Source organism: Carettochelys insculpta, chromosome 3, assembly GCF_033958435.1.
Source record: "Carettochelys insculpta isolate YL-2023 chromosome 3, ASM3395843v1, whole genome shotgun sequence".
Lineage (NCBI taxonomy): Eukaryota > Metazoa > Chordata > Testudines > Carettochelyidae > Carettochelys > Carettochelys insculpta.
In genome coordinates this window covers 47041415-47059907 of record NC_134139.1, presented here as the reverse complement: position 1 = coordinate 47059907, position 18493 = coordinate 47041415, and the positions used below count along the sequence as shown (strand labels likewise).

Here is an 18493-nt window from a genome sequence, read left to right as displayed (position 1 = left end):
AAACTGGGGGGCATGCCCCACCAGGGGGATGTGAAGAAATTCCAGAGGGGGCGGGGGGGCACAAGGGCAACCCAGCCCCAGCCATCATTCCTCCCACCCCAAGAAAGAGTTGGCCATCACTGTCAGCCTTCAGCTCCTGCCATTTTATGTGGGCGACCTGGCGCAGGCACGCTGTGTGTGTGTGTGTGTGTGTGTGTGTGTGTGTGTGTGTGTGTGTGTGTGTGTGTGTGTGTGTGTGTGTGTGTGTATATATATATATATATATATATATAATATATATATATATATATAAAGGCAGTGTGTGTGTATATATATATATATATATATATATATATATATATATATAAAGGCAGCTGGCGAAGACCCACGTGGAGCTAGCTGCCTCCTGCAAAGGTATGAGTGTGATTTGGCGGAGAGTGAGGATGGTGTTAGATAGGGGGTGGGGGGTGCCTGACTTGGGGGAGGGGGATGGGGTAAGAACAGGGAGCTGGTGGTGCCTCGCTTTGGGGGAAGGCAGAGGAGGAGCTTGGGTGTGCGGCTCCCAGGGCTTGTGGGGCTAGGGCAGTGGGCCCCGGCATTTCAGGGCTTGGGCTGGCGGGTAGATGCCTGCCCCATGGCTTGGGCATGTGGCTGGGCAGAGCTGGTTGGCAGAAGGCTGGCCCTGGCAGCATGGGGCTTGTGTGCTGGGGGGCGGGGGAGTGGCTGGCTGCAGCTCGCAGGGTTCGAGCAGCTGGCGGGTAGGTGGCTGGCCCTGGCAATGCGGTACTTCGGTGGCTGGCAGGCAGGTGGGGGGATGTCTCTGGCAGCTCAGGGCTTGGGTGGCTGGCATGGGCAGCTGTAGTGGCTGGTACAGGGTTCAGGCATCTGGCTAGCTGGGGCTGCCCCAGGCATCCACAAGGGACCAAGAAAAATTTTGTGCTCATTTTTAATTTTAAATAACATTTTTATGTCAAGCTTTTGTGTTTATTTTAAATTACAAATTGAATTTTTTGTTAAAAGTGGGGTTGGATGATGGTAAAGAAGAGGTGGGGTGCATAAGGGTTTCTCAAAATTCAGAAGGTGGGAGTCATGCCGAAAAGTTTGGCAACCACTGCTGTAGTGTAAATAAAGGAGGAGTGCTCAGGGATGGGATCTGAGAAAACTTTGTTCTAGGTCAGCCAGAAGAATGTTGTTGGGCTGTGTGGATACCCATAGTAGTGCCACTTACTTGAAGATATAAATTGTCCCCAAATTGAAGATAGTTGTAGGTAAGGACCAGGGCTGTTTTTTGTGGCAGTAATGCCAGTACTGAGTACTGGCACCACTGCATCAATGTTCCCCCCCAGCCGGGGAGCCTGCAGCTGGGGATGACTGGGGGGCACCGTGCCCCTGCTGGTTCCCAGCTGTGGGGCTGCGGGATCCCCTCGCTCCCTCCTCTGAGGTTCCTGCAGCTGGTGCTGCTTGCATGGCTCTGTGCCCCAGCTACGGGGCTGCCGGAGCCCCTCTTGGTCCCTCAGCAGTGCGGGACTGGGAGTTAGAGCCCTTGCAGCAGCTTGTGGCTGGAGCTGGAACCCCCACCAGCCCTGCAGCAGTGTGGGGCTGGAAGCCAGAGGCCCTGTAGCAACCTGGAGCTGGAGTCCCCGTTGGCCCTGCAGCAGCATGGCCCAGGAACTGGAGTTCCCATTGCCCCTCCAGCAGACCTAACTGTGGAAACTCCAGCTGGGTGGGTGGGGGTCTCACCAGTCTCATGGCTGGGAGCTGGCTGGGGCCCCAGCCCCAGCCAGCTCCTCCTCTTTTCTGTGCTAGGACTGGAAGGGACCTTGAGAAGTCATGGAGTCCAGCCCCCTGCCCTCATGGCAGGACTAAGTACTGTCTAGACCATCCCTGATAGACATCTGTCTAACCTGTTCTTAAATATTGCCAGAGATGGAGATTCCACACCCTTCCTAGGCAATTTATTCCAGTGTTTGACCACCCTGACAGTTAGGAACTTTTTCCTAATGTCCAACCTAAACCTTCCTTATTGCAGGTTAAGCCCATTGCTTCTTGTTCTATCCTCAGAGGCCAAGAAGAACAAGTTTTCTCCCTCCTCTTTATGACACACTTTTAGATACCTGAAAACTGCTATCATGTCCCCCCTCAATCTTCTTTTTTCCAAACTAAACAAGCCCAGTTCTTTTCATCCTTTCTTCATAGATCATGTTCTCTAGACCTTTGATCATTCTTCTTGCTCTTTTCTGGACCCTATACATGAACAAATCATTGTTCCAGAAAAAAGTATGTCCACTTACCAAGTTACTCAAATAAACATTTATGTAGAGAAGCACTAAATTAATTTTAACCATGCAGGAAAAATACTTGGTACATACTGTGAGAGGACAGTGGACATGTGCATATCTCAGTGTGCTCATTTTGTCCCTGTGCTCTTTTAAATCTTTGCGCTGTAGTTGCAGGATACATGTGTAGGATCCAGTGTAATCTTAAGGAAATCAAGCAAGTATAAGGCTTCCAGCATCTGGGATGGGGGTGACAGATAAGTTTGGGATCAAAGAGTCTTAGTTTGGGAGTCTTCTTGTTAGCCAGAAGGATTACCATAGGGGAAGAACATTTCTTTTCTCCTCCCACTTGAGGGAAACTGGGAAAGCCTGAGACAATTAGTTTATCTGGTATTTTGAGTTCATGCTCTTGTTTTGGGTTTTGTTTGAAAAGAGGACCAGCCCTGAAGAAAGGCTCTTGAACTATATATGATGCTGCTGGCTCTTGCAATTTTTTCTTTTTTTTTCTTTTTTGCAGGGGTTGAGGAGTTTCATGCTGTTTGGTGTTTTTCTGAAAACATTAACTCCTGGAATCCTATTATTGCATTAGTTCAGCTTTCATAAAATACATTACTAAAAACAGGATATTGGACTAAATAGAGCCATTGGTCTGGCAACTCAGGAATGACTAGTTTTATTAGTTAAGTAATATTTCCACTAGGTGGCAATGTATGTCACTGGTCTCTGATTTGACTGCAGATCCTGAAAGATTTTTACAAGTTATTGATATTAAAATCGCTGTTTCATTCCAGAGGCATGGTTTGTTTAACAAAAAACCCTGGAATATTCAATTTGTGCATTGGAATTTTACTCGTGTTGTAAGGTGGACAGGTTAATTAACTTGTTAACTCTTTATTGATGTAAGATTTTAGAATGTACTGCTGCTTTGAAATACGTAATCAATTGGAAGGAAGACCAATACAAAACTGCCTTAATATATTCCATTTGTTGTAGTGTAAATACCTTTATATCTGTTCAGTATGTGCTTATAGAAACTCAGTTAAAAACATGCCTTTCACAAATTGATTCTAAAGTTGAAATATTTCTTAAATGGTACAAAAAGGGCAGCTGATGGCCCTTTTAAAAACTCAGGTTTTTTTTTTTTATGAGCTGCCCTACAGAGCTCTTTCCCTACCTACTTAGAAGCAAGATGTATAACTTCTGTGCAGACCTTATGATGTTTTCCTTCTGGAACTAATGATCCTCTATAAACTGAAGAATTACTTTGGCTATTGAAGTGTCTTGGGTAGCCATGTGACCTGCAAGAGTTAGCACAACTCTTACCATATTTAACTTTAAAAAGCAGGATTTGGGAGTATTCCTTTGAGTTAAAGTCAGTGCATTGTTTGTAAAGGAAGATACCCTGAAGTTCTTTACACAACTGTAATTTATTGTTTTTTTTTTCCCTACAACCTTAGTGTGTTAAGCTGATCCATACTATCCTCTTGCATTATGCAACAATATCTTTAAAAACCTAAGCTGTATATTTTGCATGCTTTTTTAATTAGCAAGGGAGACATTAGATTACTTAAAATTAATGGGGTGTTCTGAAGCATAGGTTATTTCTTTCTAATCCTGTGTATTTGTTATCCTTTCAAATGAAGACTGAAAAGTTTTTCTTGGTTATTTGTAATCAGTCACAGGGAGAGCTCTATCGTGGACAAATAGAAAGCTGCAGCAAGTTTAACAGCATATTTTAGGATTTTTCTACGGACTCAGAGGGATTTTTGTAGCATTTAATTTCTCATATCTGCAGGATTTTTGTTCACAGGAGAAGTTATTTTAGTTTCTTAATCAAATTGGTCCTATTTTTATATGCTCAGATAACTAAAAGTAAAATAACTCCATTTAAAACAGGGCTTGAAGATTGAGAGTATATATGACTAACACAGAGATTAAAAACATATTACAGGAGTATTTTAATTATACCTAAACAAGTGTTACAAATAGTAGAAATTCAGAGTTACTGTTGAGAAAATTTTAAATATCAAAGCATGTTCAGGTGTGGCAATAAAGTATTAAGGCACCCATGCAATCTTTGTTCTACAGTGGTGCCAGGCAACAACTAATTATGCTTTAATGTATAGTAGTAAATTTGTTGCCAAGTAAAACTAGTTTTTAAAGACTTTTCTGAATTTTTATAACTTTTCCCCCCTTGCAGCATCATTAGAAGAACAAATTTGTTGGGAAACTGATTGAGTGGGCATTATAATGTTGGCATGTGGGACATGTAACTGAACCTTTTCCTGCATGTTAATTTAGTGTAGCATCAGTGGGAGGGATTCCTTTGTGGCTTCTTCCCCAGCCCCCATATTGATTAAAATGCATTTAAATATTGTGAATTTGTTAATACACACTGGTAAACTTTTAGGTGGTGCCAGCAGGGTCAGCATAGCCCTGTGGAATACTTTGCTACACTTCAGAATTCATACTCTTCTAGCGTGCATTGCTACACCATTTAGATAAGCCCTAAGTTTACCCGGGGGTGGGATGTTATAAATATGTACACACAAGTGCCACTTTCTGTTCAGGTTGCATTTTTCTTATACATAGAAGAAAAGAGGATTTAAAATATATTTTGGTAAAACCTGATTAGAAAACTCCAACAGAAACAAATATAATAGAGTGATGGACTAGAGGAAATTATTGCTGATGATTTCAATTTCTAACAAATTACATAGCATACATAACATGCTAGAAAGAGATTTTCCTATGCCGTACTTCGTTCTACCTTCGCAGATAAGTGTCTGAATGAAGGGAAAACATATTGTTATAACACCGTGAATTTATACTACTTTTTTGAGTTAAAATGAATTCAGTTGAAATAATTCACTTCTGGCTGAAACTAAAAACTATAAATGTATTTTATCTCTTAATGCTGGACTGATTTAGTGTAGATTAATAAGAGAACACTGTATCATCAGCACTAGGCAAGAACATATTCATGAGTTCTGAATTTACATCATGAATAGGAGTGCCCAATTTTCATGTAATGTTTTATGGAAAAGTGAAGTATTAATCATTTGCACAAAAACTAGTGTTTTTTACTGCTAAAAAAATAAAACCAAGCCTCTTATTTTTCCACACTTCTTAAACCACACTGTCTGATAGTATATTAGAAATAACATAACAAGGAATTTCTAGTTGTTTTATAAATCCTTCTGGATTATCTGAACAATACAAAGGTATTAGTGTGTGTTTGCAAGCCTTTGTCTTGGTATTTCCCCATTGTGGGGATTACACAATGGGCAAAGAGCCAGATCCTATATAATCCTCCCCACAGCCCTCTAGTGTAGGAAGTATGTCATGATAAGGAGGTGTGAGACGAGCAGACTGCCTGAAGCACAATATACTAAAGCAAGCCTCAGCTGGTGAATATGAGTGGAACCTGGCAGAGAATCAGGGAGCTGTAAATGGCAATGGTTGCATCATCCTGTGACAATGTAAAATCTTTTACTTGGACTTCTGATGTTTATAGTAAATATATTTTTTCCCTCTGCCCTATGGGATCCTTGTTTGAGGTTAAATTCTGGCAGCTATATTATTTTCATATCCACTCTATAGTGGCAAATAGGATTGAGTGGAGCTACCTTTCCTGGTAAGTTAGGAGACAGATTTCAAATGCTTGGGCTTCTCAGTCTCTGAAGGAGCCTGGGGAGACCAGATAGAACAAAACTCTCTTCTAGGTGTTGGCCAGGTCATTAGTATTTCTTAGTTTTAGTTGTTTTTCTTTCAAAGCCCAAGACATTAACTATCAAGGACCAAAATCAGTGGTTCATGCTATTTGATGCAAGGTTGGTTAACCCTGTAAACTATTATTTATGATTTACTCATTGTCCTGAATATTTGTAGTATTTGACCTTTAGAAAGCTCCTTTTAGCTGTTTTTCATCCACTGCGCCCCCTGCAGCCGGAGCAGAAAAGGCTAGGGAACTGAGGATGCCCAGTTTGATATCATATGTGGTGCTCCATGAAACCCTATAGTCAATGTGCTTACATTCTGTTTGGTTTTGAAATAATAAATTTGGGATTATCACCTGCCTACCTCTATGGGTAGACGTCCTACATTTCCTTCATAAAGTGAGTCTAACTTAGATTAGTTTGAGAGAGCTATTTATAGAGGAAGCAAAAGCAATGCTGACCTGTGTCAGGGGTTTGGTCACTGAGATTCTGATAATGCTTTAAATCCATAACCACCTATTAAAATTTCAAACAAGCACCTACATGGTTTCTTCCACGTTGTCTCTCACGCTTAGGAAGAACTACCTGTGATCGCCTGTACAGCTACCTAATTATCTTCCTCCAAATCCCTCCCTAAAATACTTTTTACTATGATGCCTACTGAAAAGCTTGGCAATGGTTATGTTACTGATGTGCCAATGTACTGATATATATGCTGATATACTGTCTCCTTATTTCCTTGCCTTTTCCGCCTGCCTTGGTCTGTCATCTGTTGTCTTTGTATTCCATTTAGATTGTTACCTCTTTGGGTCAGAGGCTATCTTTGTTTGAGACAAGATTATGATGATGAACAAATGGCTCAGGTAACGATGCTGTAAAGAGGGCTTTGGAATCTTTGACCACCGGGAAGCTTTCACAGAGAGAGAAATGCTCTTAAAAGATGGACTCCCCCTGAATAGGGAGGGAAATAAACTTCTGGAATGAAAGTTAGTGCAACTGATTAGAGAATATAGTAGTGGTTAAAGGAACAATGAAAGGTAGAAAAAATGAATAAAAGGAGGAAAGATGCTGGTTGTGTCATTGACAGTGACGGTCAGACAATGCTCAAAGTAAAATGACTGTACGTAAATGGGCAAAGAATCTGGGTGAAGTCAAATGGAAACAACCAAGATGTCTGTACACCATGTGAGGAGCCTTGGGTAGCACAGTGGAAGAGTTATAATTACTGGTACAAGAAGTGAACATAGTGTGGGGATAATGAAAAATAGTGTCATGGCATGATTGGAATATAGGTTTTGAATGTGGAGAAGGCTTGGAATTACTTCAGTTGGAAGTCAAAGTTGCAGACACTCTCTGAAGCCTGCATCACAAGCAAAGGGAAAAAGATCATAGTGAAGGGTTGGAGACCAGACCGGATGAACAAGCAACTAAAATAAGAGAAAGCATAAGGCATACAAGGAACTGAGGAAGTCTTGTATTAACAAGGAAACCTAAATCTTTATGGTCAGAAAATGTAGAGAAAAACTGAACCTGCCAAAAGCTAAATAGAGTTGGAACTTGCAAAGGAAAATAAAACCAATAATAAAAGATTCTTTAGACATATACATGTGAAGAAAATAAAGAGGGTGTGGGACAGCTAAACACTGAGGATGGAGTGGAGATTATAGATAATCTATATATGGTCCAACACCTAAATGAACGCTTTGCCTCAGTTTTGCTTTATTGGTGTAAGCTGGCTGTGCCTCTATAATGTGATGAGGAAAGTAAAAACAAAACAAAAACAAATAAACAAAAAACTCAAAATGGCTTTCCAATTTGATCCCACTGGAAAAAAAATCCTTTCTGATCCTGTGATGAGTGATTGGTCAGGTGCACAATATCCTAAGTAACGCAGTACCAACACTATGCTAAGACAAGGGAAGTTTGTGGAAGCTACTTAGAGCATAAAACTTTTAAAAAGCCTTTGGGAGCTTAAATAGGTGGCAGAAGCCAGGTGGTAAACATGAAGGACCAGGGGAATGTGGGGATGGAGACGGGCCACTCCCAGTTGATCATGCTCTCATGTCAGCCCTCGTGTTGCAGTCTTAGTGCTCTATACTTTCCCTGCTGTCTGCTTAAAATTCCTCCCCAATTGGCTGCACTGGAAGTGGGGTTGAGAGGCAATATCTTTGCTTAGTCTTTAAGTATAATTTTAAAACATGAAAATTGTCTTAATCTTAGTTTTATAGGTCTAGTTCTCCAGTATCTATGTTGCAGGGATCATTCACCATGAAAAATTTTTGAATTTTTTTTAATTCTTTTTTTCCCCTTTTGTGGCATCTTTCTGTTAATACATTCCTAAGATATGTTGTTTTAAATCATTCTGTAAAATGGTTCCATGAATTTCAGTATGATTTTGTTTACTGGTTCAGTGGGTAGAGAATGAAACCTTGAAGGACATATTGAATGTGGTGGGGGGAAATGTCATGGATGGAAGAATGGCTTTTAAAAAAAGTTGATTAACATGTTATCCCCATTTTGCAGCTAGAAATAATAGAGGTACAAAGATACTGACTTGTCTGGAGCTACAAAGCAAGTCAAATCAAGGAGATCATGCCCTACTGTTCAAGTGAAAAGATGCTCAGAAGCCATGTAATAAATAAAAGAGTAAATTAAGTGTGTGTTACTAAGTTATGTTCATAGGAAATAAAGCCAAACCAAGACAGAAAAAATGGAATGAAAATGTGAAAGTAAGAAACTTGCAAATGCCAGATGATTTGATTGTTATAGCATTAAAGGAACAAATGCTTGAGAAGTCTGGTGTCAAATGTTCTTTTTGATGGTTATCCTCCAGCCCATGTTTTATGGTTTCTGTCTTTTGGTCTATGACACCTTTTGTTAATCCCAAATTAATCCTAGGTCTAGCATCGCTTGGCTGTGCATTGAGTGATAGGAATGACTGATGAACCTGCAAAGATATAGTGTCTTCTTTTTGAAGTGTTAATCCATGGAGGTTATAATCTTTATGGGACTGGAAACCTGATGAAAGCATATTGCAGTGAGAGAGTTAATAGTCAGCTAAAAAGAAGTGGAATAGTAGTAGCAGTGCGAGGGAAGGAGTGAGGAATTAAATGGTATCTTTTTAGAAGTCTGTCTTATTGCTGTGTACATTGCTCCTCTGGGATTTTTCTACTGTGTGCTAGAAAATCAGCAAGCACTTCTTGGAAAAACCTAGATGAAATTACTGCCATAAATTTTGATTTTTCTCATGATGTAAAAACTTAATTTAGGTGGGGAGTGTTTATTACCAATATTTTCTTGGCATGGCTAAGTTCAATTAGTTTCAGATGACATGCTCCAGGGTTCTCTTGCTCTATTTTATTTTCCCTTTTTTCCCCCAATATGTAGAAACTACAATTTGTTATTGGTTTGCCTGTGGCTCTGGAGACCTCATTAAGGGCGCAGAAAAGGGTTTCTGTCTCTTTTTCTTTGACACCTTTCTGTTTTCTGCTGAATTTGGGTCATTTGCATTGTCACATGGAAAGAGTGTGAGGTTACAGGGTAAAAGCTGTTGTATTTATACTGCTTGCTCATTGATTAGAAATAACTGACATTAAAAATTGCTACTCTTCCAGTGTTAATACTAAAATATGCATCACAGAGTCACATCATGCCTGCATTCCTTTTCAGAACTGTTTAGATGGGAGACATGATGTAGTTTGTATTGTTCTGAGAGTTCATATGTAACATATCAATTTGTCTGATAGTAGGGGAAAGATGTGAGGGTAAATATATTATGTTGACTTCTGAGACATCACATGCTACTGTTTGAAGGTCTTGTTCCTATTAAGATACTTTAAGAGCTCCTCTGCAAGCAGGAGAAGTAATCTGTGGATTTTTCTTTAGACTACACAATAATGCAGGTTGTATATAGTGGGGCTACAGAAGAGACAAAAGACATGTTATGGTTTTTAAAATATGCATGAATACAGTGAACTTCTTCAGCAAAATAGAATGTGTGTGAGGTTGTTTATTATACTTGCAAATGAAATCAAATGGTATGAATAAGGCCACAACTAAACCTTTAAAGTCATAATCTTGCATTTTTGACTGTCTATCTTAATAGGAGTTTTAGGGGCCGTTGTGTTGCAAGTATACTAAGAAAATATGTCCTGGAACTGTAGAGGGCACCAGTAAGTGATGAGTTGGGAAGCAGAGGGGTTAGCCCTCTTGCTTCTCTCTCACTCACTTCAGTCCGTCTGGGTAATAGCATGCTGTAGTCCTTGTAAACCTGAGTGCAAGGATGAGGTCTGTCCCTGGCCTTTCATCATGGCGTAAGGAGACAGGAGGCTGCACCAGCTCAGGGTAAGCATACACTCTAACTGGTGTTTTGAAAAATGAATGGAATAAACAAGTTTTTTATTCCGTTTATAAAACTACTGTAAAATACCAGTATATGTGGAATATAAATTGATAAGCAGAGAAATTGACTTAAATGCATCATGTACGAACTGGTTGTTGGCCCATGTAGTGTGACACAAGCTAATAACTGGTTAACCCAGTGTTCCTTTTTTCAAAAGCAACATGTTTTATTTTACACACAGTAGATCTCAACGTTTCCAGACTACTGTACCCCTTTCAGGAGTCTGGTTTGTCTTATGTATCCCTACGTTTCACCTCCCTTAAAGCTACTTGCCTTTACAAAATCAGACATAGCGTCACAGCATGCTACGCATGCATCTACACTAGGAATGAACTTCGAAGTTAACTTTGAAGTTAGGCACTATATCAAAGTAGACACCAGAGAGTCTACACGCATTTTCCACTTACTTCGAAGTTAACCCAACTTTGAAGTCCTTACTCCATTTCCTGGAATGGAGTAGAGCTCTACTTTGAAGTTTAACTTCGAAGTAGTGTGTATGTAGACACTCAGATTCAAAGCTGTACTTTGATGCGTTTTATCAACCAAAAAGTTGTGTAGACATTCCAGGAGGGCCTTTTGTCAACAGAGCAAACCGCTTTTATGGGTAGATGCGGTCAGTCAACAGAAGTTTTATCAGAACATCTTTTCAGATGGTAACTTCTGTAGACAGATGCTTTGAGTGTAGATGTAGCCTAAGAATTGAATCAAGTACCACATATACTGACCCTTTAAAATATCTATTTTAATGATGCAAGATATAGAGGTAGTAGGATTTGGTAAAATGATATGGATAGAGATTTCATGTGAACTTTATCCCAGTGTTGCTAATCTGTATTAGAAAGGGAAGAAAGACAAAATAATAAAGATAAATGTTCAGTTTGTTTGAAAAGTGGGGCTTTAGCTAGAAAAGAAAACTCATAAAGTGCATGTTAAGGCCATTCTAAAATACAATAGAACACAAAATCAAACTGTTAATTAAACAGAAGGGGGGAAAGGATGCTGAGAAGGTTTGTTTAGAAGAGGTCCACTTGCCTGAGAAATGGAATATTTCAGTATAATATGTGTAAAAGATTGCTAATAAAGATGGGTACATTACACAGCCTATTTTTTTCATTTAACAATGGTCAGATGTGAAGTTTTTATTTTGCAAAAAGGATATATTTTCAAACATTGTGATAATCAAAAAGCTGGGTGGTGATAGTATCAATGTAGAATTTCTGTGTTGTTTAATCTATAGTGCTTTCAAATCTTCTGGTATTAAAATGGTGATTGATTGGTGGATATTTTAAACTGACAAATATAAGATAAAATGTTGAAATTATCACAGTCAAAAAATTTTAATCTCAAAATAGGACCCAGCAAATTCTGCCAGTCAATCTCCTGATCATTAACATGTGTTTTTACAAAACGTGCTGCTTTGACCTTCAGTTAAGTACATACTGTAGTGTAACCAATATTTAAGGATTAAAATGCACATCCAGAACTATGGTGAGCTGTGATTTTTACATAATAATCTTGAATGCTGTGCACAAGAAAGTTGCTGAGCATCCTAGATGTCCATTAGGAACTGACATACTCCTTTCTCTGCTGACAGTTTATTGTTCAGGCTATTTATTTTGTTATATGAGGAATGAGAACTCTGAAGCAAAGGAAAATCCACACTCTCTGTTATAGAAATGGAAGCAAAAAATCATAGAGTGATACAATCATAGAAATGAAGAGCTAGAAGGGACTTTGAGAGGATATCGAGCCCACCCTTTGCACAGACACGGACCTTTTGTACTTAGACCTTCTAAATTTTTCTTTAAAACATCCAGTGACGGAATTTCCACACTCTCCTCTCAAAGCCTATTCCAGAGTTTAACTATCTTTATAGCCAGAAAGAGTTTTTACAACTATCCAACGTAAATCTTCCTTGCTAAAGATTAAGCCCATAACTTCTTGTCCTACCACCAGTGGACATGGAGAAAATCAATCACTATCTTCTTTTATTAACTGATATTAAGTTCTTACCTCAGTCTTCTTTTCTCAAGACTAAACATGTTTGTCTTTTAAAAAAAAACAACCTGGTGTAGCTCAGGTTTTCTAAACTTTTTATTATTTTTTGTCACTTGCTTCTAGAGACTCTTCGTTTTAGTCACACCTTTTCTGAAGCTTGGTCTTCAGAATTGGACACACTGCTTCAACTGAGGTCTTACCAGTGCTGAATAGAATAGGACCATTATCTCCTATGTCCTACTTTATAGATATATAAAATAGGATGACCATCTGTCCTTATTTGGGTGGTACATCCCCATATTTCAGACGCCTTCCTGGTGTCCTGTTTTATTTTAATAAAGGGGCTAATTGCCCCATATTTGCATGGCTGCTGGGAGTGCAAGGGCTCAGCTGCCATCTGATTTCTGGGTCCCCACAGCTTGGGGGAGCCAGAAAACTGACCAATGCTGCTGTGTTTGGGTCCAGGCTCCCCACCACTCACGGGAGCTGGGAGCCAGGCCAGGCGCAGCAGTGCAGGTCAGTTCCTGGCTCCCGCAAGTGGCAGGGAGCCAAGAATCAGGCGGTAGCCAGGCCTTTGTGCTCCCAGCTTCCAGCAGCTGCATCTGGTTCCAGGCTTCTCTCCACTTGCGGGAGCTGGGAAACTGACCAGTGCTGCTTCGCCTGGCTCTGGGCTCCCAGTTCATGGAGCAGGGAGCCAGGTGCAGCTTGCAGGATCTGGGAACTGGACTGACACGGCTTCCCCTTTCTGAATCTCCGCATGGTTCTGGGAGCCGGGAGGAGCATCACCATGGAGAGGTCACCCACAGGGCTGCAGCTGATTCCTGGCGTCCAAAGGCATGGGGCAGCTGGGAGGCACTCCACCACCCAGCAGCATGGTAGCCCCTACAGGGCAGCCACTGCCTGACTCAAGATGACCATCTGTCCCATTTTGGCTGGGACACCCTTCCATCCTGAATGTCCTGTATTTAGCCTACAGGTAATGTGGTCACCCTACCTATATATGACATTTCTCTTAATACACCCCAGATTGATACTAGCCTTTTTTGCAACTGGATCGCATTAACTCATGTTCAGTTTGTAATCCACTATAACTCTCAGATGTTTTTCAGCAGTACTGCTACTTGGCCAGTTATTCCCCATTTTATGGCTGAGCATTTGATTTTGCCTTCCTAAATGAAGTACTTTGAACTTTGTTATTGAATTTCATGTTGTTGATTTCAGACCAATTCTCCAAATTAAGGTAATTTTGAATTCTGTTATTGTCATCCAAAGTGGTTGCAACTCCTCCCAGCTTGGTGTCAATTACAAATTTTATAAACATATTCCCCATTCCATTATTTACATCATTAATGAAAATATTAAATGGTAGTTGTCCCAGAACATACTCCTGCTGGATCCCAGTAGGTGAGCCTCTCCCCGCCCCATCCACCCACCCACACACACTTTGGCAGTGAACTATTGATAACTACTCTTTACATACAATGTTTCAACTGGTGTAATTTCATCTTACAATAATTTAGTAGGTGGACATGAGGCAGGAGCAAGGGAAGGAGGGACACTAACAAGAGGTTGTATTGGTATAAGCAGCAGTTAGCAGGCAGAATCCAATCATGATATGGATTTTGAGGAAACTGTTCTGCCATGATTGAGAGGGCTCTATGGTGACAAGGTGGGAACAGATTTGGCTGCAGGTCCGTGGGCTTCAAAGGTTTAAGAAGCAACACCTTTTTCCTCTCTTTTTCCCCAGGTCATTTATCCCAAAGACATCATAAAAATGGTCATACTGGGTCAGACTAAAAATCCTTGTGGCCCAGTATCCTGTTTTCTGACAGTGGGCAATGTCAATTGCCTCAGAGGGAATGAACAGAAAACGTAATCATCAAATGATCCTGTCACCCAACTGCAGCATCTGACAAACAGAAGCTAGGGTCATAGAGAGAATTTTAGACAAATCTGGATACAGATTAGGTCAGATTTCCATAGTGTATCCTCTAATAGGGGCCTATAATTTATGTACCTTGTGCAATCCACCATTACTTTTTCTTGTCTTTAAAGCAAGATGTGTAATCATTTTCTAGGTACGTAAGTCTGGAGTATAATAGTACAGTTTTACAATCACCCTACCACAAATTTACCTTTTTCCAGGCCTAAGTTATGAAACCACCATATCAATCCTACAAAAAAGAGAATGAAATACTTTTTCTCACAGTTTTTCATAGTAACATTTCAAAAGAATAAGTGTACTTATTTACCTCAATAAATTAATTGTGAAAAGGATAATATATCTACAGAATATAGCTGTGTCTTCACTATGAGATGAATTCAAATTGAAGGCAGTTATCTCAGTATTAAAATGTCACTGTCTTCACTGTACATACCATTAACTTGATTTAAGGAGCATTAATATTGATATAATGTCATAGGAACCAGGTGAGTTTAGCATCAAGTTAGAATTTAAAATTTTGGATAAAGGCCAGTGTGAAAGCGCCATGTCTTCAAATCAAATTTATTAGCTCAGGAAGTGTCCCCTATGCATCCCACAAAGCTTTCGCAAGAGAGCTCCAGTGTGGACCCATCAGGAGATTCTGGATCTTCTAGTGCTGGAACAGGCCCCCTCAACGCTGGCTCTGGGACCAACCTGTTCTGGTGAGTATTTTTTTCTGAATGGTAGAAGCAGGTTGTGGGTGGGTATGGGTATGGGCATGGGTATGGGTGACCGCAAGGTGGTGGGGCTGGGAAATGGAGCACCCACTATCCACTTAGTGCAGCAATGCCCTCCAGGGAAATGTATAAGGGCAGGAAGCATGGGGAAAATATCAGATCCAAATTCCCTTGCTTCTTTAGGTTGCCTTGAATGAGTGATCTTGCAAAAAGAAACTTTCCCTGATAGGAGAGACAGAGACCCATTCATTCCATGGGGAAGTGCTTTCTGTGAATTGTAACTCAATTTTGACCTTCAGTTTCCAGCTTCTACCCCCAGCAAGGACGTGAAAAAGGTACAAGCAGGATCTCGTCCTGCAGCCCATGGAGCAGTCTGAGGCAGAAACCAGTGACATCACAAGGGATGCAGCTGAGTGGCAACAGACTGCAGCTGAGTGATGGCAGAAAATGCTTGAGTTCCAGCAAAAGCAAGTGGCACAGCTTGTAACAGCTGCGAGTGACCCAATGGAGGTCCTGTGCTCCATGCTGCAGCTGCAGAGGGACTCCCTACACAGTACTTCAGGCTCCGCTCACTGCTGCCTGGAGTCCCCTGAAGAGAGATAGTGGACTCTCTGTCATTGTGGTCCTCAGACGTGGGGAGGGAAGACAAGAGCCAGTGCAAAAGGCTGTTCCACCACCCTTGACTGTGCTTCTTTTCTCTGCTGCTTAAACCTCTCCTCCACCCAAAATAAACTTATTCTTTTCAGCTCAAAGTGTGATTTTTTTTTTTTGGCATGCATGAGTGGTAGGGTGTGCAAATTGTTGCGGGGAACCAGGTGGGTGTGGAGAGGGCTAATAGTACAGCTGCCCACTGCTAAGCCAAAGTCTGCAGGTGACTTGCGTCAGACAGAACCAGGTGGGGAGTGGTGGTGGGGTAGAGGTCCAATAGCACAGGTACCCACGACTATGCCAAGGTCCTCAGAGGACTTGTGGTAGATGGAGCTGGGCGGGAGGGGCAGATAGAGGGCTGAAAGCACAGGTGCCCTTTTTCAGGATAATAACCCTCCCTCCACATCCATTCTACTTCCTGCAACTTAACCCCCTCCCACCAAGTAAAAGCATTCTTTCAGTATGACACAGTTGATTTATTGATTCACATTATTGGGGAGCACAAATCTGTTTGGGGAGAGGGGTCTGATTAGCATTACACCAGAGAAATACATTGCTGTCACATGCATGACAGATCATTCATGAAGCTCTTTTTGAAAGGGTCCCTGATTGCTGTTTTCTCTGCATGGTAATTGGTGAATGGCCATGTGGATGGCTGCGAATAAGTCCTGCTCATGGCTTCAGCTTTGGAATTGCAGGCGGATGAGACATTCTCCTGTCTGGATTCGCAAGTATTATGCAAAATAACGTACACTGTTATCACAGTGGGGACTTTAGTTTCAGAAAGGTCCGAACAAGTCAATAGGTATCTAAACCTAGCTTTTAAATGGCCAAAGGTGCATTCCACCTGCATTGAGTCTGTGTTTGAAGTTTTCCTTGCTGTGGTCCAGGGCTCCTGTGTAGGGCTTCATAAGGCAAGGGAGCACAAGGTAAGCAGGAATCTCCACATTGCCAAGCTTTATTTTCTCGTCTGAGGAGAAAAGTCCCGTCCAGGAGCTTTATGTACAGACCAGGATTTCTGAAGATGCTTATGTCATGAGCATCCCACATTAATGTTGGTGAAACGACCTTTGTGATCTACCAATGCCTGCAACACCATGGAGAAGTGTCCCTTTCGGTTTATATACTCAGAGCCCGGGTGGTCTGGGGCCACAATGGGGATATGCGTGCCATCTATTGTCCCACTGCAGTTAGGAAACCCTATGGCAGCAAAGCTATCCTCTATGGCCTATACATCTCCCAGGGTCATGGTCTTCCTGAGGAGATGCAACAGACTGCATGGGCCACCTACGTCAGCATGGACCCCACTGCAGATCTGCCAACCCCGAATTGATTTGCCATGGACTGATAACTGTTGAGTGTTGCAAACTTCCACTCACTTCTGAACTGTTACAGCTGCCCCCATTTTTGTGTTGCTGTGCTTCAGGGTGGGGGGCTAGCACATCACAAAGTTCCATAGAAGTGTACTTGCACATGCAAAAGTTGTGCACCCACTGCTGATTTGTCCCAGGACTCCAAAACAATGTGATCCCACCAGTGTGTGCTGGTCTCACGAATCCAAGACCGCCACTCCACTGTCAGTGGATTCAGGACAGCCAGCATTTGTGAGTTCTTGGACCACAGTTGAAAGATTTCTTCTTCAAAACCAGCGTCATCATCACCACCATTATCTTCATCATACTGAACCATCATTGCACTTTTTAATAGAAAGCAAAATTGCACAATGGACCATGAAGTCGCTGTAATACTGTTTGCAATGACCTGAAGCATTTGGGGAATCATGCTTGCACTTGCACTGTGCCAGAGAAAATGCCGTAGGAAATGGCATGATCTCAAGTTCATTTTCATGTAGTTATTAGGTGCTCTGAGTTCTGGGACACTGCTTTGCATTCTGGCATTCGGACATGAAACACCTACAAGCAACCAGGCCTAAGGTACTGAGGGATAGGTACCCACAAGGCATTGCTCATACAGTTGAACTTGATTAAGACAACAGGGACACGGAAACTTGACATGCAGAAACAGTGGGTCGAATTTCCAAAGATTTGTGGAACTTAAATTCGAATGCCTACGAACAAGATTAAAAAACCAAATTTATTGAATGTCTGATTTATCTCGTAGTGTAGACACAGCCTGTGTGTCTTGTTGCTGGCTTGTTAGAAAGATTTTCTTCATTAGTTGTCATAGCTCAGATTTGTATTCTTTGAGTTTTCTTGTTGTACCATGAATTCATGGGTAATAAAACTTAAAAAATCTGATCTGGCTCTAAAGAGAAGTCCACCCAACTTTAAAAGCAAAACACCATCACCAGGCTTGCAGACAGATTTCTTACAATGTCTGGGATTCTGTTTTTTAAAATTATGTCCTTTAAAGTAAGCATAATGCTTGATTTAATTACAGTAGAAGAAATTATTTAAATCATTGGATATTTTAAGGTGTGGTTTAAAGTAGCTTTGAGAAGTGCTGAAAATTTATTAACAAGAGTATAAAGTGTACTTCTCCACCATCTTACACTGTGATTATACTAAAAACTAGCATTTTGCCTGCCCATCGGAAAAGTTACTTCATCGGGGCATATACAGTTTTGCAGTGTTGAACTAAAATAATAAATGAGAATTTTTGACCCACAAACTTTAATCAAATTAACAAGTTTGGGGTCATTGTTTTAAAGAGTTAGCACAGATTATAATAGACAGCTGATGGGTGTTCTGTAGTTGTACTAGTGATATTTTCCAGAGCAGAAGAATTAAAGACTGAAAGAAACAAGACTTTAATTTATTTCATAATTGTGCCCCTGAGGATTGATCTTG

General features: G+C 41.0%; 1 protein-coding gene and 1 long non-coding RNA gene across 3 annotated transcripts in view; both read left to right on the top strand.

Moving 5' to 3' along the window:
* Positions 1-18493, top strand: part of BTBD9 (BTB domain containing 9) — a 319222-nt gene that overhangs the window by 50714 nt on the left and 250015 nt on the right. The gene's annotated exons all lie outside the window — the stretch shown is intronic.
* LOC142010265 (uncharacterized) lies at positions 12816-15773 on the top strand. 2 transcript variants are annotated; one of them, XR_012644749.1, is made up of 3 exons: positions 12816-13350; positions 14888-15020; positions 15335-15773. It is a non-coding gene; the product is annotated as an uncharacterized LOC142010265 (long non-coding RNA). The 2 variants fall into 2 exon arrangements; XR_012644748.1 differs by having other exon boundaries at positions 14122-15020.